This window comes from Triticum urartu, chromosome 4 (genome assembly GCF_003073215.2).
Source record: "Triticum urartu cultivar G1812 chromosome 4, Tu2.1, whole genome shotgun sequence".
Taxonomy (NCBI): domain Eukaryota; kingdom Viridiplantae; phylum Streptophyta; class Magnoliopsida; order Poales; family Poaceae; genus Triticum; species Triticum urartu.
In genome coordinates this window covers 193,093,013-193,115,410 of record NC_053025.1, presented here as the reverse complement: position 1 = coordinate 193,115,410, position 22,398 = coordinate 193,093,013, and positions in this window count along the sequence as shown.

Below are 22,398 nucleotides of genomic sequence, written 5' to 3'. Positions count from 1 at the left end.
CTCTTTGAGGTTCTATGTGTTGGTTGAATAGATGAATCTGAGATTGTGTGATGCATATTGTATAATCATACCCACGGATACTTGAGGTGACATTGGAGTATCTAGGTGACATTAGGGTTTTGGTTGATTTGTGTCTTAAGGTGTTATTCTAGTACGAACTCTAGGGCTGTTTGTGACACCTATAGGAATAGCCCAACGGATTGATTGGAAAGAATAACTTTGAGGTGGTTTCGTACCCTACCATAATCTCTTCGTTTGCTCTCCGCTATTAGTGACTTTGGAGTGACTCTTTGTTGCATGTTGAGGGATAGTTATGTGATCAAATTATGTTATTATTGTTGAAACAACTTGCACTAGTGAAAGTATGAACCCTAGGCCTTGTTTCCTAGCATTGCAATACCGTTTGCGCTCACTTTTATCATTATTTACCTTACTGTTTTTATATTTTCAGATTACAAAAACCTTTATCTACCATCCATATACCACTTGTATCACCATCTCTTCGCCGAACTAGTGCACCTATACAATTTACCATTGTATTGGGTGTGTTGGGGACACAAGAGACTCTTTGTTATTTGGTTGCAGGGTTGCTTGAGAGAGACCATCTTCATCCTACGCCTCCTACGGATTGATAAACCTTAGGTCATCCACTTGAGGGAAATTTGCTACTGTCCTACAAACCTCTGCACTTGGAGGCCCAACAACGTCTACAAGAAGAAGGTTGTGTAGTAGACATCAAACCCCTCTTGCAAGCATCCGCAACTACAAAAGAAGTATTAAGGTAAACCTAGCCATAGCATGAAACATATGGATCCAAATCAGCCCCTTACGAAGCAACGCATAAACTAGGGTTTAAGCTTCTATCACTCTAGCAGCCCATCATCTACTTATTACTTCCCAATGCCTTCCCCTAGGCCCAAACAATGGTGAAGTGTCATGTAGTCGACGTTCACATGACACCACTAGAGTAAATACAACATACATCTCATCAAAATATCAAACGAATGCCAAATTCACATGACTACTTATAGCAAGACTTCTCCCATGTCTTCAGGAACAAACGTAACTACTCACAAATCATATTCATGTTTATAATCAGAGGGGTATTAATATGCATAAAGGATCTGAACATATGATCTTCCACCAAATAAACCAACTAGCATCAACTACAAGGAGTAATCAACACTACTAGCAACCCACAGGTACCAATCTGAGGTTTTGGGACAAAGATTGGATACAAGAGATGAACTAGGGTTTGAGAGGAGATGGTGCTGGTGAAGATGTTGATGGAGATTGACCCCCTCCCGATGAGAGGATCGATGGTGATGATTTCCGCCTCTCGGAGGGATGTTTCCCCGGCAGAACAGCTCCGCCAGAGCCCTAGATTGTTTCCGCCAAGGTTCCGCCTCGTGGCGGCGGTGCTTTGTGCCGAAAGCTTGCTTATGATTTTTTCTAGGGCGAAAGACTTCATATAGCCAAAGATGGGCACCGGAGGCCTGCCAGGGGGCCCACGAGACAGGGGCGTGCCCAGGGGGGTAGGGCGCGCCCCCACCCTCGTGGATGATGGGTGGCCCCCCTCTGGTGCTTTCTTCACCCAATATTTTTTATATATTCCAAAACTGACTTCCGTGGAGTTTCAGGACTTTTGGAGTTGTGTAGAATAGGTCTCTAATATTTGCTCCTTTTCCAGCCCAGAATTCCAGCTGTCGGCATTCTCCCTCTTCGTGCAAACCTTGTAAAATAAGAGAGAATAGGCATAAGTATTGTGACATAATGTGTAATAATAGCCCATAATGTAATAAATATCGATATAAAAGCATGATGCAAAATGGACGTATGAAGCCCCCTCTGCTCCGCACCAATCAACAGCTGACACCTGGCGATCAGCCGCCGGGCCTGTCGTGGTTCTAAGCCTGACAGTAGAATAGGGGGGTAGGAATGTAGAGGCAAGATCCTAGCTATGGAAGAGTTGTACACGTGAGTTTTACGAGTTCAGGCCCAGCCCTACGTCTCGGAGCCCAGAGGCGGTCGGCTGGATATATGCGTGTGAATTACAAAAGGTGTGAACCCTTGTCCCAGAGGAGGGGGTGGCTTATATAGAGTGCGCCAGGACCCCAGCTCCCCTCCGTTACACAGGGTTCAATGTTCATAAAGTAGGAGCGTTACTGGTAACGTCCGGAGTAAAGTGCTATAAATGATTATTAAAGCTATGACTTAAATCCTGACCGTTGCAGAGTGAGTGGCTTCACATCTTCTGGTGGTCGAGTGGTTGTTCGCATAGTCGAGTGTCTTCAAAGCTGTCGAGTGGAACATAACTTCATGGTCGAGTGGATGATGATCTCTCTTCGACTGCTTCTGGTTCTTTTAGAGATGTCCTTGGGGAGGGTATCTTGGACAGATCCATGACCCTACCCTAGGTACATAGCTTCGTCATTAGCCCCCAAATGGATCAGGGTTTGAGTGGGGAAGGAGTTGAGAACACTTCCGACTCATTCTTCATGTTGTGAGTATAACTTGTTCTGGAGCCATGAACTGAGGAGACAATGCCAACTTCTTCAGTCGCCTTGGTCCATTCTTAGTTTTTTGTCGAGTGAATTTTCATGGTAGAATTCCGAATGATAATGTAGAGGACGTTTTCAGTCTGACAAGTTGCTCTGCTCTCCGCGGATTTCGCGGGATTCGAATTTCGGGAAGTGCGCCAGACGGGCAGGGCCGTGGTAATCGGGACGGATTAGGCAAGTCTCCTCGATCTCCATGCCACCTTTTTCGCCACGTACTGCGCGTGTGACTATTGTGGGATTTGTTTAGATTGTCTGGGCCTACCAGTCAGTCACTCGGGGAACGACCTTATAAAAGGCACCAGACCGGGTCTCTGCCCCGTGCACTCCCATTCTCTTTTCTTCTTCCTTTGACCTCTCCGCCACGCTCGCTCCTGCTCTCGTCGCTGAACCCTCGCTCGAACTCGATCCGTCGTCAAGGGAAAAGAGAAGACGATGGCGCTGGAGCGCGTGAAGAAGGCGACCGCGAAGGCGAAGGGCAAGCGGACCAGCCGGGGCGGATCCTCGTCGAGATCCGGCCTGCCGCCGGGCTGGATCCAGGGCGACTGGATCCACTCGACGATCAGCCAGGACGACCTCGACGACCTAGTGGAGGGGGGGACTGATCCCCCACAAATCGGCGTGGCTCCCAAGGAACGAGACCGAGCCGCAGCCAAGGGAGGGTGAGTGCGTTCTCCTTGCCACCCACGTCGATCGCGGGTTTTCTCTGCCTCCCCATCCTTTCTTTCGGGGCTTTTTGAACTTCTTTGGGGCTCAGCTCCACCACTTCACTCCAAACACCATAGTCTATCTGGCTGCTTTCGTGTCAATGTGTGAAAATTTCTTGGGCTGTCGACCGCACTGGGGTCTTTTCAAACACATCTTCACCTGCCGCTCCTAGTTGGTCAAAAAGGCCAATCCGAGTGATGAGAGGACGCACGTGATCCAGATGTGCGGGGGTCTAGGGATCCAGATGAGGAACAAGAGCACCTTCCCAGCAATGATCCTTCCCGACTCGGTCCGGGGCTGGCAGTCGACTTGGTTTTACTGTAAGGATCAGCCGACCCCGGGTCAGTCGACTGGATTTCCTCCCTTTTCTCTAGCTCGAGTGGAGAAGCCCTCCTCCCTGAAGGTGGTCCTAGAAGAGAAGGCGCAGGTCAAGGTGCTGGTCGAGCGGGTCGTCCAACTCATCCGCGACGGGGTGACTGGGATGGACCTGCTGGAGGTCTTTCTCGATCGACGCATCCAACCGCTTCAGGCTCGTGATCATCCGATGTGGATGTACTCTGGACTTGAGGACTCCACTCGGATCCACCCGGAGGACGTCAGCGAGGACATCTTGGAGAAGTGCCTGATGGGAATCACCAGCAACAAAGACAACCCCCGGGGGTCTAGGAGGGTGATTCCATTCGACCACTCGCGCCAGCCGGAGCAGGTATGATTCTGTTTTACCAAGTATCTTTCCGATTCACTGTGTGACACCTTGTTGATGGTCGACTGAATTTCTTCTGATCGTTGTCTTTTCAGGCCCTCATTGACATGTACTCGATGCCCAATGGAGTGCAGGAGCAAGACGTCGAGGAAGGAGCGAGCAGGGGCGAGAGCGGCGAGTGGCGCTCGGATGCCGAGGAGGACGAGGAGAGCGACGAATCGACTGAAGACGAAGAGGTCGACCCGCCTCCTCGCGGGGAGAGGAGATCCAAACACGCTCATGACCCAGTGAGCACTCCGGGCCTGGTGACTGCGTCGACTGGGCAGTCTTCGAAGCGTCCCAGGACGTCTTCCCCAGCGCCGATTGAGAAGGCTCCGAAGCAGCCCAAGGTTGTGCTGCCTCCAGCGCCAAAAGCACCGAAAGCCACCTCCTCCAAACTGCCAAAAGCTCTGCCCAGGATCAAAGTGACCATCCCTACCATCCCCGGGTAATCATCTGACTTGTTTTTTTGTGTCGACTCGAACAACAGAACATAACCGACTGGGTGCGGGTCTTTGCAGTGCTGCTACATCAGGAACCTCTTCTCTCCAGTACTGAGACGAGGAGATGGAAGACGCGGTCACCTCCAACCCAGGTAAAAACTCTTATGATCTTGCTCTTGGCTACTCGGTCGATTGAATTCTAGCGGTTTACTTTAGAGTCGACTGGTCTTCTCCGCAGCTCCGTCCAACGTCATTGATCTCCCAGATGACGATGAAGATGTGGCTCTTAGGCCCAGGAAGAATAAAAAGGCGACGGCTGGTAAGGCGTCTTAGCAGGGACCTACGACAACACCAACCGTCTATCAATCTGAAGACGCGGGCGGGGCCTCTGTAACCTTCGTTGTACCCTTGGCGAGTGAGCGCCCCGCACCGTTGACTGTACCGGTCATTCCTTCAGTCGTCCCATCTCATGCCTCGGAGGTCCAAGCGGCTGCACCTGGGTCGTCTGCTCTCTTCTTCACCAGCTACCCTGTTCCGGACAACCAGTCGGAAGCGGCTGCGGAAGCCATCCGACAGGCTGACGTGATGATGGAGCGGATGAAGACAGTGCATGAGAATAGCCAGGCTGCCTATGACGCCAGCGCTGCTCTCCGGGCCAATGTCCAGGTAAGTAGACTTTTCGACTACCTTGTTCTATCAGGATATGCTAACCGAAATTTTTTCTTCTATACAATCTCTTGTTGTTTGCGTCGAATCAGTGCACCCACTGGGTGTTTTGTTGTCTTTGGTAGTTGCGTTCTTCCACTCGGTCTGGGCGAGTAGGATCTGAACCGGTGGGGGCACGCTAAGTGCACCCACTGGGTGTAGTCCCCGAGACTGCAGTCGACTGCTGGCAGTCGACTAGGGTCTGAGTTCTACCTTCCTTTCTTTTCTTCCACTCGACTCAAGCGGACCGGTCGAGTAGGATCTGAACCGGTGGGGGCACGCTAAGTGCACCCACTGGGTGTAGTCCCTGAGACCGCAGTCGACTGCTGGCAGTCGACTCAGTCGACTGGGGTCTGAACAGTGTTTTTTTATACTCGATCCGGGTGGACCGATCGAGTGGGGTCTGGATCAGCGGGGGCACGCCAAGTGCACCCGCTGGGTGTAGCCCCCGAGACCGCAGTCGACTATGTGCGGTCGGCTGGGGTCTAAGCGAACTTCTTTAAGTTTTATCCACTCGAAGTGAACAACCTTTGATCTTGTCGATTGACACGTCTTTTGCCTTCTGCAGAAGTCTTGTACTCTCATTTCCAAGTTTGCTGAACTTCAGGAGAAGCAGAGGCAACTCAACCTCGACTTGGAGTTGGCCCAGCAGAATCTGAAGAAAGCTCAAGACGAAGCTGCTGGTATGGAAGGTAACTACCTGTCGACTGTTTTTTTTTAACATTTCTTCGAGCTCTTGTCTGATCCGATTGCTTCTTTTACAGAGAAAATGAAGTTGGCTCTAGAGAAGAAGGACTCGGACCTCGCCGCTGCACAAAAAGAAGCCCAAGACAAAACTGCCCTCGCAGACCAGAAGCTGGCTTCAGTCGAAACACTGGAAGGGGAGGTGACCAAGCTGAAGTCCTGTCTCAACGAGTCTAACCGAGAGGTGACTCGTCTGAATAAGGACAAAATTACTCTGAACGAAAAGCTGGAGTCTGTGGTCCACAAGAGGAATGACACGGAGGCTTATTTGAGAACTCTCGCCAAGAAGCTTTATCTTATGCTGGAAGGTATTTCTTTTAGACCGACTGTGTTGATGCTTGCAAACGGATCCTATCCGGTCGACTGACTAATTTTCGGCTGCAGAATTCTGCCAAGACTTTGATGAGGAAACTGGAAAGGTCGAGACGGGTCTGGACCCTATCGCTTCTCCAGTTTGCGACGAAACTACAATGAACGTGCTCCGACTGGAGTCTCGTGTCGCCAGGGTCACAAGCTACCTCGCGCGCCTGAAGGAGGCAGTCTCAAGAGTGGACTCATTGCTCTGGCCAAGGGCGACGCTTCAAAATGACCTGGAATCCCTGATGGCTCGACTCAACGAGATCCCTGACCGAGTGCAGGAATGGAAGAAGTCCTCCGCCCGGTGTGGTGCTGACGTGGCGCTGTCTTTGGTGCGAGTCCACTGCAAGGAAGCTCGTTAAGACAAACTGGCAGCGATCAAGGTCGCTAACACCAAAAAGCATGACTTCCAGTCCTTCATGGAGACCTTCATCGCTGCTGCCACTCGGATCGTGGATGGGATCAACCTGGACAAATTCGTGGAGCCTGCCAGCCCTCCTCATGCCGAGTGAACAAACTTATGAGACTTGAATCTGCTTTAAATTTGCCTCGGAATGCCGAGTGGTTGCTGTAACCGTTAAACTCCTTCGGGCTTGATGCTCGGATACTTTTGGTTTGCTGCTTGGAACCTTAGGATTTATCCGAATTTGGTTTATTTCCGAGTATGCTTGTGTTTTGCCTTCAAGTGGACTTTGTTCTCTGCTCGGAATAGTCTTTGCGTCGGAGACGCAGTTCTGAGATGGCGACTCCAGTCGACCTGCGCTTCATCACCCTTGCGGATAGGTATGGAGCGCACATTGTACTTGTGGCATAGTCCCAAAGGAGGAGGTTGCAGTCGACCTGCACCTCGTCGTCCTTGCGGATAGGGATGGAGCTCATGTTGTACTTGTGGCATAGCTCCGAAGGGGAAGGTTGTAGTCGACCTGCACCTTATCATCCTTGCGGATAGGGATGGAGCGCATGTTGTACTTGTGTCGTAGCTCCGAAGGAGAATGTTGCAGTCGACCTGCACCTCGTCATCCTTGCAGATAGGGATGGAGCACACGTTGTACTTGTGTCGTAGCTCCAAAGGAGAAGGTTGCAGTCGACCTACACCTCGTCGTCCTTGTGGATAGGGATATGTTTCGAACTTAGGCGAGTACTGGACTGCAGCTAAGCCTCCGAGTGGGAGGGCTGCTCTCCACTCGGTAGGATTTTACAAACTTAGGAGAGTACTGGACCGCAGCTAAGCCTCCGAGTGGGAGAACTTAGGCGAGCTCTGGACTGTAGCTAAGCCCCCGAGTGGGAGGACTGCTCTCCACTCAGTAGGATTTTTCAAACTTAGGCGAGTACCGGATTGCAGCTAAGTCTCCGAGTGGGGGAACTTAGGCGAGTACTGGACTGCAGCTAAGCCCCCGAGTGGGAGGATTGCTCTCCACTCGGTAGGATTTTTTCAAACTTAGGCGAGTGCCGGACTGCAGCTAAGTCTCCGAGTGAGAGAACTTACGCGAGTACTGGACTGCAGCTAAGACCCCGAGTGGGAGGGCTGCTCTCCACTCGGTAGGATTTTACAAACTTAGGCGAGTACTGGACCGCAGTTAAGCCTCCGAGTGCGAGAACTTAGGCGAGCACTAGACTGCAGCTAAGCCCCCCGAGTGGGAAGATTGCTCTCCACTCGGTAGGATTTTTTCAAACTTAGGCGAGTGTCGGACTGCAGCTAAGTCTCCGAGTGAGAGAACTTAGGCAAGTACTAGACTGCAGCTAAGCCCCCGAGTGGGAGGATTGCTCTCCACTCGGTAGGATTTTTTCAAACTTAGGCGAGTGCCGGACTGTAGCTAAGTCTCCGAGTGAGAGAACTTAGGCGAGTACTGGACTGCAGCTAAGCCCCCGAGTGGGAGGATTGCTCTCCACTTGGTAGGATTCTTTCAAACTTAGGCGAGTGTCGGACTGCAGCTAAGTCTCCGAGTGAGAGAACTTAGGCGAGTACTGGACTGCAGCTAAGCCCCCGAGTGGGAGGATTGCTCTCCACTTGGTAGGATTCTTTCAAACTTAGGCGAGTGTCGGACTGCAGCTAAGTCTCCGAGTGAGAGAACTTAGGCGAGTACTGGACTGCAGTTAAGCCCCCGAGTGGAAGGATTGCTCACCACTCGATAGGGTTTTCTTTTGAACTTAGGCAAAACGGATTCGCAGCTAAGCCTCCCGAATGAGAGGCTTGCTCGTCACTCGGTAGGATTTTCTTTCGAACTTAGGCGAAACAGATTCGCGGCTAAGCCCACCCACTGGGGGATTTCAGAGGTAAATAAGAACAACAACAATCGTAAGAGAGGACTATAAAGCTCTTGTCTTTGGTAAACAAATTACAAAGGTGTTTCTTGTTACATTTTATTCGAACAAGTGCTTAAGTATAAAAGGGGCGGAGTAGCTCCGCGTTCCAGGCTCGTGGCTCGTCCTTCTGATGCTCAACACTGTAAAGATGGTATGCTCCATTGTGGAGAACTTTGGTGACGATGAAGGGGCCTTCCCAAGCCGGGGCGAGCTTGTGTGGTTTCTGTTGATCCACTCGAAGAACCAGGTCTCCTTCTTGGAAGGCTCGACCTCTCACATTTCTGGCGTGGAATCGACGCAAGTCTTGCTGATAGATGGTCGACCGGATCAAGGCCATCTCTCTTTCCTCCTCTAGGAGATCGACTGAATCTTGTCGGGCCTGCTCTGCTTCTTCTTCGGAGAAAAGCTCGACTCGGGGTGCGTTGTGGAGCAGGTCACTTGGTAGAACAGCTTCGGCTCTATAGACCAAAAAGAAAAGGAGTTCGTCCAGTCGATCGGTTGGGAGTTGTCCTCAAACCCCACAGAACTGACGGAAGTTCATCGACCCAAGCGCCTGCTGCGTGTTTGAGATCACGCATCAATCGGGGTTTCAATCCTTTGAGAATTAGGCCATTGGCTCTTTCTGCTTGTCCATTCGACTACAGGTGAGAGACTAAAGCATAGTCGACTCGTGTGCCTTGAGAAGCGTAGAAAGCTCTAAACTCATCGGAATCGAAATTCGATCCGTTGTCAGTGATGATGCTGTGGGGGACTCCATATCTGAATGGCAATTCTCTGATAAAACTGACAACGGTGCTGGCTTCAAGATTCTTGATAGGTTTAGCTTTGATCCATTTGGTAAACTTGTCGACTGCAACGAGCACATGAGTGAAGCCGCTCCTACCAGTTCTCAGTGGTCCAACCATATCTAGTCCCCAAACAGCAAAGGGCCAGACGAGGGGAATGGTCTTCAGGGCTGACGCTGGATTGTGAGACATGTCGGAGTAAAACTGGCAGCCTTCGCATTTGTCGACTATATCTTTCGCCATTTCATTTTCTCGTGGCCAATAGAATCCGGCTCGGTATGATTTAGCCACGATGGCCCGAGAGGACGCATGGTGACCACAGGTCCCTGAGTGGATGTCATTGAGGATCATTCGACCTTCTTCTGGCGTTATGCATTTCTGACTGACTCTAGTCACGCTTTCCCTGAACAACTGTCCTCTTATCGCAGTAAAGGCCTTGGATCGACGGACGATCTGCCGAGCCTCTTCTTCGTCTTCTGGGAGTTCTTTTCTGAGGATGTATGCAATGTATGGCACTATCCAGTCGGGTGTGATGGCCAGAACCTCCATGATCAGGTCGACCACTGCTAGGACCTCAACTTCAGTCGGATCTGTGGTGCTCTTAGGTTGCGGGGGCTCTTTAGTAAAAGGATCTTCTTGAACGGTCGGTGTGTGAATATGTTCCAAAAACACATTGCTGGGAATGGCTTCTCTCTTGGAACCTATCTTTGCCAAGTCATCGGCAGCTTGATTTTTTAGTCGGGGTATGTGATGGAGCTCTAACCCCTCAAACTTCTTTACCAACTTCCTCACCGCATTGCAGTAATCAGTCATGGTTGGGCTTCTGATGTCCCACTCCTTCATCACTTGATTGACTACCAAATCTGAGTCGTCGTAGACCATAAGGCGACGGACGCCGAGTGAGATGTCCATACGCAACCCATACAGGAGTGCTTCATATTCAGCTTCATTATTGGAGGAATCAAAGTGAATCTGGAGGACATATCTGAGCTTGTCTCCTCGGGGGGATACCAGAACCACCCCAGCACCGGAACCATTCAGCATTTTGGGTCCATCAAAGAACATGGTCCAGTGCTCCGAGTGAACTTGAGTCGGCAGTTGTTGTTCAATCCACTCGGTGAGGAAATCTGCTATTGCTTGGGACTTAATAACTTTCTTTGCCTCGAACTTGATATCTAAGGGAAGGAGTTCAATCGCCCATTTTGCCACTCGACCAGTTGCATCTTTGTTGTGCAGAATCTCTGATAATGGAGCGTCGCTGATGACTGTAACAGAGTGATCAGAGAAATAGTGTGAAACCTTCTTCATGGTCATATAAATTCCATAAACGAGCTTCTGATAGTGCGGATATCTCTGCTTTGACGGAGTCAGAACTTCAGAAATATAATAAATTGTGCGCTGAACTTTGTAGGTTTTTCCCTCTTCTTCCCGCTCGACCGTAAGTACTGTACTGACGACTTGTCCAGTGGCTGCTATATGAAGCAGTAAAGGCTCTTTGCTGATTGGGGCAGCAAGCACCGGCTGGGTGGAAAGCAGGGATTTTAGCTCTGCAAATGCTGCATCAGCTTCAGGAGTCCACTCGAACTTATCTGATTTCTTCATCAGTCGGTAAAGAGGCAGTGCCTTTTCACCAAGGCGAGAAATGAATCGACTTAGGGCGACCAAGCAACCAGTAAGCTTCTGTACATCATGCACACGCACAGGGCGTTTCATTCGGAGTATAGGACCCACTTTCTCTTGGTTAGCATCGATCCCTCATTCGGAAACGAGAAAACCGAGTAATTTTCCGCTCGGAACTCCAAACGTGCACTTTGATGGATTAAGCTTGATATCATACCCTCTGAGGTTGGCAAAGGTTTCAGCAAGGTCAGTCAGTAGGTCGGAACCTTTACGTGACTTGACCACGATGTCATCCATGTATGCTTCCACATTCCGACTGATCTGAGTGAGCAGGCACTTCTGAATCATCCGCATGAATGTGGCTCCAGCGTTCTTCAAACCGAATGGCATTGTGACATAACAAAAGCACCCAAACGGGGTGATGAAAGTTGTCTTTATCTCGTTGGGTCCGTACAGACGGATCTGGTGGTACCCGGAGTAGGCGTCCAAAAAGGACAAACGCTCGCACCCCGCAGTCGAGTCGACTATCTGGTCGATGCGAGGGAGAGGAAAGTGATCTTTCGGGCATGCTCGATTGATATGCTTGAAGTCAATGCACATGCGAAGTGAGTCGTCCTTCTTTGGGACCATGACAACATTGGCTAACCACTCGGAGTGGTAAATCTCTCGGATAAACTCAGCTGCCAAAAGCCGAGCCACCTCTTCACCGATTGCCTTTCTCTTCTGTATGGCGGACTGTCGAAGATGTTCTTTGACTGGTTTCACTTTTTGGTCGACTCGCAAACGATGTTCAGCCAGTGCCCTGGGAACATCCGGCATGTTCGAAGGTTTCCATGCAAAGATGTCCCAGTTCTCACGGAGGAACTGGATGAGCACTTCTTCCTATTTGGAGTCGAGTGTGGCTGAAATGTGAGTCGGAGCAGCATTGGGGTCTGTCGGGTGAATGTGAATCGACTTCATTTCACCAGACGACTGGAATGCTGAATCTGTGGCTGGCTTCTTGGCTCGCAACAAATCACTCGGATCTATATTTTTCTGGTATTCTTGCAATTCTGCCACGGCCATCTGTGCATCGGCGATCTTTCAACCCTTCTGGAAGCACTCTTCTGCCTTCTTCCGATTACCAGTGATAGTGATCACCCCTTTGGGACCAGGCATCTTCAATTTGAGGTATACGTAACATGGTCAAGCCATAAAACGTGCATAAGCTGGCCTGCCCAGAATGGCATGATAGGCACTCTAGAAATCCACAACTTCAAATGTCAACTTTTCTTTGCGGTAATTCTTGGAATCACCGATAACCACGTCGAGAGCAATCTGGCCGAGTGATGCAGCCTTCTTGCCTGGAATGACCCCATGGAAACTCATATTGCTTTCACTGAGTCTGGACATCGGAATGCCTGTTCCCTTCAACGTCTCTGCATACAGTATGTTCAAGCCACTGCCACCATCCATCAGGACCTTTGTCAGTCGAGTGCCTTAGACTACCGGGTTGACCACCAGTGCTTGCCTCCCAGGGGTGGCTATGTGCGCTGGATGATCAGACTGGTCAAATGTAATGGCAGTCTGCGACCACTTCAAATAACTGGGTGTCACCGGAGCGACCATGTTCACTTCTCTGTTGATGACTTTCAATCGAATTTTGCTCTCAACGTCAGCAAAAATCATCAGAGTGGAATTCACGTGGGGATAACCATCATCATCTTCTTCCTCATCCTCAGCCTTGTCTGCTTCCTTCTCCTTTTCCTTGGGATGTTTCTCTCGGAATTGCTGGATTAGGAGTCGACACTCCGAGTGGTGTGCTTCGGATAAATGAAATTACCCTCTTCATCTTTTTTGGTGTGGATGTGGCACGGCAGATCCAGCACGTCATTTCCATCTTGATCTTTTACTTTCTTGGGGTTCCACAGCCCTTTGGGCTTCCCCTTGAACTTGCCTTGAACCACAGCTAAGGCTTCACCAGGAGCAGCTGGCTCGGCCTTGCGCTTCTGTTTCCGACCGGAGTTTCCTCCTCCGGCTTCATGGGCGACTGCTTTGTGCTTGCCACTCTGGAGTCGTTCATCTTCTTCACCATTGGCATACTTGGTGGAAATCTCCATCATCCGAGTCAAAGTCATATTTCCTGTCCGACCGAATTTTAGATTCAACTCCCGATACCTGACACCTTCCTTAAAGGCACAAATTGCCTGATGATCAGACACATCCTCCACCGTGTGGTGCAGGGTGATCCATCTCTGGATATAATCCCTCAAAGTTTCATTCGGTTTCTGAACACAACACTGTAATTCTGTCAAACCTGCCGACCGTTTGCAAGTGCCCTCGAATGTTCTGACAAACACTCGGGCGAGATCTTCCCAAATATAAATACTGCTAGGTGCCAACTGATTCAGCCATGCTCTAGCCGAGCCCTCCAACATCAGAGGAAGGTGTTTCATGGCCACTTCATCATTGCCTCCACCAATCTGGACAGCCACTCGGTAGTCTTCAAGCCAGGTGTCAGGCTTGGACTCACCAGTGAACTTACTGACTCCAGTCGCTAATCTGAAGTTGGGGGGAATCACTGCAGCCCTGATGGCTCTGCTGAAGCACTCTGGACCTGAGACATGCACCTTGCTGCTGGTTTGCAGATCCCTGTCATGGCCCTCTCGGTGAGCTCTGTTTCTGTCGACCAAGCCCTGAATGAGAATAGATCTCGCATCAAAGCCTGGCTCCCTGGGGTCGACTGGAATCCCTCGCCCAACGCTGTGAGGGCGCATGTCTTCATGCTGCTGAGGCACGTACGACCCACTCCTTGGGCGAGGCGTGGGCACTCGACGACGATCATCGCGATCGACTCGGTGATCATACTGCTCACGGTTTCTGTACTGATCTCGTCGATCTCCACGTCCCTCATGCCTCGGGGGCGATCTTGGGCTGTGGGCCGGCTGAACTGTGTCTGCAACCACGGATCTGCTATGGATCCTATTCCGCGACTGAGATACGGCTGTGTTCTATTCTCCTGCCGCTCGGAGCAAAGCTCGGATCTGCACCAAACCTCGGCCAGCTTCTGACTGGGAAGGTTGGATCAACTCCGCTATCCGGGCAGCAGCTGCTAGATTCTGGATCGGGGTTCGGTATACCTGAGTCGGAGGTGGAAAAAGCTGGCGTCGACTGGATTCGGGAGCATGTTGCCGAGCGCGATCGTCGAGTGCGCGCTGGAGGTTCTCCAGTCGAGTGCGCTCAGCCAAGTTGGCCAAGCGCGCCTGCTCCAAGGCCTGGGTCTCAGGGGTTTCTCCAACTATAGGAGTGTGCAGTGCATCCATGTTCCAGCGGCGAAGTTCCTCCCTCTGATGCGAAGAGAGGGGTTCGGGGGGGAACTCTTCATGAACGCGTGACGGATCGCCGTCCCCATCACCTCCGTCTTCACGGGTGAATCCAGGAGGACCGTGTGGTCCATTGACCATCAAAACTTCTGCCACTGGGTCGCTCCTGTCGCACTCGGATGCAGTCTCTACGGAGCCAGTCGACAGATCGAACAAGCCGTAGAGATTTTCGTCGGGCTCGATTGCCGCGACTTGAGGGGTGGCCAACTGGCGGGCCACCGCATGCCTCACCCACCGCTGAAGCCTCGACCGACCGGAACGTTTGCTCCGCCGAGCCACAGGGAGGGGGAAAGCTGCTAGAGCCGACTGATACTGGGTCGACAGCTGCCGCAGGAGGACGCCGCGGACGCACACGCGAAAGTGCGTCGCCCCGCGGACGGGGAGCGCGTCGACGTCGAGTGGAGCCTCCTGAAGCCAAGCGGAGTCGTCAGCGATAAACACGAGCGCGCCGAGACGGATCTCGCGGCCCTCAGCCAAACCTCCACCTGAGACCATGATGACGGGGATCGGAAAACTTGCAACTTCTCCAAAAAAATCGCTAAGACACCTGCCCCACGGTGGGCGCCAACTGTCGTGGTTCTAAGCCTGACAGTAGAATAGGGGGTAGGAATGTAGAGGCAAGATCCTAGCTATGGAAGAGTTGTACACGCGAGTTTTACGAGTTCAGGCCCTTCTCGGAGGAAGTAACAGCCCTACGTCTCGGAGCCCGGAGGCGGTCGACTGGATATATGCGTGTGAATTAGAAAAGGTGTGAACCCTTGTCCCAGAGGAGGGGGTGGCTTATATAGAGTGCGCCAGGACCCCAGCTCCCCTCCGTTACACATGGTTCAATGTTCATAAAGGAGGAGCGTTACTGGTAATGTCCAGAGTAAAGTGCTATAAATGATTATTAAAGCTATGACTTAAATCCTGACCGTTGCGGAGTGAGTGGCTTCACATCTTCTGGTGGTCGAGTGGTTGTTCGCATGGTCGAGTGTCTTCAAAGCTGTCGAGTGGAACATAACTTCATGGTTGAGTGGATGATGATCTCTCTTCGACTGCTTCTGGTTCTTTTAGAGATGTCCTTGGGGAGGGTATCTTGAACAGGTCCATGACCCTACCCTAGGTACATAGCTTCGTCAGGGCCCTCAGCTCATTTTCCGTCCCAGCCAATATGCTACAAAAGGCGAGACGTGCGCCACCCGATAGTTGTTGGCCTGTCAGGCGTGGGATCCCACGTTGATGGCCGGCCCACACAATCATGCGCCAATGATGAGGCACGCGGGAAAGGATCTTCTGTGCCTGCTGCAACGCCTACTGCTTCACCAACCACCACAGAAGATCCGGCGCGCACAGATGCTGCTGCTGGTACTGTTTCAGATTCGGCTGCAGGATCTTCTGTGCCACAAATTGAAGCTGCATCATCCCCACGCCGTACACAACTACAAAAAAGGGTAATACAGTCCGTTGATTATAAACGTGTAACTAAGTATGGGATGGTGTGCTCTACAGGTGAACCTTACACGCTTGAAGAAGCACTAAGCAATGAGAAGTGGAAGAAGGCTATGAATGAAGAATTCATGGCACTGTAGAAAAATAAAACATGGCATCTGGTTCCTCCACAGCAAGGTAAAAATCTTATTGATTGCAAGTGGGTATTTAGGATTAAAAGAAAGTCTGATGGAACCATTGATCAGTACAAGGCCAGATTAGTGGCAAAAGGTTTTAAACAACGGTATGGCATAGACTATGAGGACACATTTAGTCCTGTTGTAAAGGCTGCCACTATTCGTCTTGTTTTGTCTATTGATGTATCCAAGAGCTGGAGTCTCAGGCAGCTAGATGTATAGAACGCGTTTCTCCATGGTGTTCTGGAAGAGGAAGTGTACATGAAGCAACCTCCTGGGTTTGTGAACAAAGATGCACCTTCTTTTGTGTGCAAACTTGACAAGTCATTGTATGGGTTGAAACAAGCTCCAAGAGCATGGTACTCATGTCTCAGTCACAAAATGCAAACACTTGGTTTTGTCCCTTCTAAGTCTGACACCTCACTGTTCATTTGCAACAAGTACAATACACACATATTTGTACTCATATATGTTGATGATATTATTGTCACAAGTTCGTCAGATGAGGCCATTATAGGACTTTTGAAGGATCTTGGTACATAGTTTTCTCTCAAGGATCTTGGAGATTTACACTTTTTCCTAGGGATTGAGGTGAAGAAGCATGAGGATGGACTTCATCTATCCCAGGAGAAATATGCAACAGATCTGGTAAAGAAGGCTGGTCTGCAAGGTTGTAAACCCTCACCCACTCCTTTGTCAAGTTCAGAAAAAAAAAATGGCTCTTACAGAGGGGCAGTCTCTAAGTCAGGATGATAGTACAAAATACAGAAGTCTAGTAGGTGCTCTTCAATACCTGACACTTACTAGGCCTGATATCTCCTTTGCTGTTAACAAAGTTTGCCAATTTCTTCATGCACCCACTACAGTTCATTTGACTACTACCAAATGCATTGTTAGATATATCAAGAACACTCTTAATGTTGGTCTGAATTTCAGCAAGTCTCCATCTACACTTGTGAGTGCCTTCTCAGATTCTGATTGGGCAGGATGCTTGGATGATAGGAGGTCCACTGGTGGATTTGCAGTATTTTTTGGTCCTAATTTGATATTGTGGTGTGCAAGAAAGCAAGCTACTGTCTCCAGGTCCAGTACAGAGGCAGAGTATAAGGCATTAGCAAATGCAACAACAGAAATTATTTGGTTACAATCCATCCTGAGGGAACTTGGTATTAAAAGTACTCAAGCTCCATGTTTATGGTGTGATAACCTAGGTGCAACATACTTGTGTGCTAATCCAGTTTTCATGCCGGAACAAAGCATATTGAGATAGACTTTCATTTTGTCAGAGAAAGAGTTGCCAAGAAGCAACTTGAAATTCGGTTTGTGCACTCCAAAGATCAAATTGCAAATGGATTCACAAAACTGTTGCCCACAAGAAGCTTTGAAGACTTCAAGCATAATCTCAACTTGATGAAGTTGTGATTGCGGGAGGGTGTTAAACAACCTGTCATGTTGCATTGGTTCCACCGCACCTTGACACATTGAGCCGCATCAGGAGTCCAGAATCTTGGTAGAGATAAGTTAGGTAGTTGATTCATATTTATCTGTTGTAACCTATTCTATCTCTTCTTCTCCAAGTATTTTGTAAGATCTCAACTGTATGCGCCTCAGGGTTATTGCGCCCCTGCTATATAACACGTACACGTCCCCTAAGCTAGGGTAAGACGTTTCCTCACATCGCACAACTGATTGTATTCACGTAACTGGGCCACTTGATTATGGTGGTTAGCTAAATAATAAGTAAGATGTCCCCAGTTCTGCATAAAGACTTAGGCACCCTAATTTCTTAAGCTTTGTGGAGTCAGAACTGTTGAACGTTTTTGTTTGGAGTCTTTCTGAAATGATGAGTGATGCATACCCATTCAATGTTTTACATGGTACTGCAAGTGAAGAAATGATTTGTACTGAACCATCTAACGGATTATTGTGTTTCTTTGAAGTCATGAATTTGTAGCAAGTGACGCCCTCATTGGCAATCTTTTTGAAAGATATCCAAGATAGTTAAAGCATCATGGGTTTGAGGAGGCCGAGCAGTCCGTGGTGTCTCCGTCGTCGCCGGCCGCACTGGTATGTTGTGCCCCTTTCCCTGCTCCACGACCCAGGCTACTCCACCACCACCGGATACGAGTGTGGCCACGACAGAGGAGGCTCATGCAAGGGGGTCTGATGCATAGCATGTTATGCACATGTAATGGAAATGTTATACAGCGAAACACATTTTGATATTCTAATATTAATATGCATTGTTGGTACTCCCTCCTTCCATCTATATAGGGCCTAATGCGTTTTTTAAGACCGTCTTTGACTATTGACAATATTAATAGTACATGACATGCACAATGTGAAAATTATATCATTGAAAGCTCCTTTCACACACGAAATTAACGGTGTGCTTTGTGTAAGTTGCATGTTATATATTATTGCTCTAATATTTGGTCAAAGTTAGCCTCGAAAAACGCATTAGGCCCTATATAGATGGAAGGAGGGAGTATAAAGGTTATGTTTCCTGTTTCACACACACACACACAGGTGTTCCATGGTTAATTTTGTAATGGGAAAAAATTGAGGACTAAAGGTTTCCGTATGTCCAATTGTTGACCTGCCATCGGAAGTGCATGATTGTCTGATAGGCTTGAATTGTTAGGGTTTCTTTATTATTGTTGTTTTTTTATTTTGGGGAAAACCCATGATTTTACCCTAACCCAAAATTGGCGAGTTAAAGCCGGAGAGGCTCTATGAGAAGTTTCGGGACATGGAAGAAATTGACTGTTCTAATTAAAGTAATATAAAAAGAAAAGTGATTGTTCTAATTTATGGGCCCAGATCTTGCGTAATAAGTACCTTACCACTAAGACCCTAGCACAGGTGACAGTTAGGCCAACTGACTCACCATTTTGGAAAGGACTAATGAAAGTGAAAGTAGCATTTTTCAATAGAACAAAGTTTATCATTGGTAACGGTTTCTCCACGAGATTCTGGGAAGATACGTGGCTTGGGAAGACGCCCCTAGCTATCCAATATCCATCTCTCTATAATATTGTTCAACGTAGAGATGCTTATGTTGCAACAGTGTTACAGTCCAACCCTCTAAATATTCAATTCAGAAGGACGCTGGTCGAAAATCGTTGGGAAGCATGGCTCCATCTTGTGAGAAGATTGATGGATGTCCAGTTGTCTCAGCAGCCAGATCTGATTCATTGGAAACTAACAAAAAATGGAACGTTTTCAGTGAAGTCCATGTATCTGGATTTAATCAACTTTGTACCCATACCTCGGTCTGTTCACATTTGGAAGGCCAAAGTACCCTTACGGATTAAAGTGTTTATGTGGTTTGTCCATAAATAAGTAATTCTCACTAAGGACAACTTGGCCAAACATAAATGGAATGGGTCTTCGAGATGTAGTTTCTCTGACCGTGATGAATCTATCAAACACCTCTTTCTTGATTGCCCGCTGGCCAAAGTTTTATGGTGCTCGGTACATATAGCGTTTAACATTACTCCTCCAACTAGTATCAACACGTTTTTTGGGATGTGGCTAAACGGAGTTGACAAAGAATTAGCGAGTCACATCCGTGTATGCGTTTGTGCACTATTATGGGCTATATGGAATTGCAGGAATGGTATGGTTTTTAACAGAGCAAGAATGTGCATTTCTTGCAGGTTATCTTTCGGGCCACTACTCTGATCCGTATGTGGTCGCTACTCACTTTGATGGATGCCAGGAAGCATTTGGTTACTAGGTCTATCCGTTGGGAGATGGTAGCACGAGCTATCTTCAACCGGTTTGGATGGCGGTCATGTAATATGATAGGAATTTAGGTCCTATCTTTCTTTTATGCCACCGGTTGTGGTTATCCTGTCTTTTCCTTTTTGGCTCGGTGTGAGCATTTTGTATCTTATGATTTGAGATTTGAAGACTTTGCTGGTACAATTTACTTATTAATAAGATGGTCGTATGCATCGCTTTGATGCAGAGGCCGGGGACTGACCTCCTTTTCTATAAAAAAAAGTAATATAAAAAGAAAAGTAGTATTTTCTCAATATTTTCTATTAGTAACATATGTTTATAAGATTATGATTTACCTCTGCTAATAGAAGTCGTCGTTGCAAAGAAACATGCCCAAAATTGTAAGCCCATATTGGTATTACTTTCCAGTAATCAACAACCAACAAAATATATATTTATGAATGATCTATTATCTTGCCATGAATAACAATGATAAATTTGTTGTTGACTCATGTTATATCCTCACAAATAAAGTGCTACGGGGAACTTTCTCTATCAGTTCAGGCTGGTTCAGGCTGGACGAGCAAGACAACATACTGCAGACCGGGAACATGGTTTGAAGATTAGATGGAAATTGATGTAGCATATGTACAGCTACGTTTGTTAATCTTCTTCACAGTTTTTCCTTTTTCTTTGCAGAGTTATGTTCATCATCAGTGATATGTGTTAATACTCTCCTAGAGATTGATTTCTTTGCTTTCGCAAAACTAAGGCTATGTTCGATTATCCCCACCCCCGCCGGGATCGGGTCGAAACCCCGCTGATCCCCGTGGGTTTCTCCCCTGCTAGGGTCAGATCCCGGTCTGGCTTATAACAGTCTTCGGTTAGACCTGGCCAGGATTAGTTCCCTCCCAAACTCCGTGGAAATCGCAGGGAAACGGCCCACGCGTCACATCTCGTGGAAGCTCTCTGTCTTTCGCGAAACGGCACACTCTCTCGCCCGACCTCTTTCGTGTCGTGGCGGCGCCGGAGACTGCAGAGACTGCGGCGGCGTGCCCCCCTCCCCCCTCTCTCTCCTGTCCAACCGGCGCCACAGCATCTAGTTGCAGCGGCAAGCTCGGCGGCGACCCGGACCTAACTGACGGCGGCGACGGCGAACGACGCCAAGGCTTCCAGATCCGGCGGACGGCAGCCCTCTCCCTCCGACCTCCGTCGGTCCCAGGACCCAAAGGCCACTCCACTTCCTCCGTCGGCCGTGCGGGTATGGCCCTGCCTTCCGGCTGCAGTTCCGGCGTCCGCGGTGGTGCAGTTCTGCTGCTCCGATTGTCCAGCTCGTAGTCTGGGCGCTAGAAGTCCCAAAATGATTCATCTACTGATCGTAATTTCATCTGCTGATCGTAATTTTATCTACTGATCTACAACTCTGTACAAGGTAATTTCTCTGCTTTTTTGAACAAACCACAGGCTTTTTTGTTGGCTTCTAAGCATGCTGCTGATTCCTACTTCTTGTAATTGTAACTGATTGCTTTCACTAATGAACAAGACTTATATTACTCTTGTTGTGCTGCTGTGATGTTGTATACTGTTGTTATGCTGCCGTATACTACGAAGTGTTTTTGCTGGTGAGTTTTTTAACCGAACAGAGATTAGGTGAGAAGGATTAATCCCCCTAGTGGAATGATTCCACGTGGGGGTTGGGTGGCGACACCAAAACCCTGCAGGTATTAGATCCACTAGTGGATATAATCTGTTGGAACCGAACATAGACTAAGGGGGTCAGATACATGGCGAGCTTTTCCAAATATCAGGTTGCAAATACCTTCGTTGCTTTGGACCTTGCCATGGAAGGATGAACACTAAATGACCACAATGCCTCTAGATTATGAGTAAGCGTGGTTCTACCTTCAGTGGTTTGCGCATCTGCTTTGTCTCTCAGGCTGGTTTCACGGGTACGTGATTTTAGCTTGGAACAGCCACAGGTGCTGCAGCTTGGTTTGCTAACTAGCAATGTTTTGTTTCTTAGGTGGACAAACTTGTATCTCACAACCTTGATGAATTATTTCATTTGATCAGCTTATGTGAAAAAAAAGAGTACTATTTATCATTGCCTCTGTACACACACTTGCATATCTTTTTTTCTGTTGCTTATTGGCAATGGCCCACTCATAGGCACGACCTAGAAGAAAATAAGATCAAAGATGTATTTTTCTTGGTTGGAAATATTATACCTCAAATTTACTTCAGTTTGGATACACTGATGACTCGAAGATCGAAATAACTGGTGAATTATGTCAGTTATACAGTTTAAGAGGCCATGGAATGTGATATATGAGAAACAATTTTGTTCATGATACATGAATATCTATATGGCACTGTGGACGCTGGCGAGATGTTGGTAATGACCTTGGTTGTCGAGATGCACTAGCTAGGGGTGCATGCTTGGCCATAGGCCACAATTAAATTTTCTTGATGGACTGATTTTATGTCAATTAGTTAATGATCAATGGTATTTGCTAAGCAGTGGACATGGGCCTGTTGATTTATAGAGCACAATATTTACAGTCATTTATACGAGTTAGGAATTATATGCTTTTTGCGTGAGATTTCAGCTGTTCAAAAAGTAGATTTATGTTATGACAGAATTATTAAGTTTCATAATAGAACATATTTAATCGAGATATGTGTTGCACGTGCATACTTACTAGTAGCCTTTAATTAGTGATTTTAGTGTTGA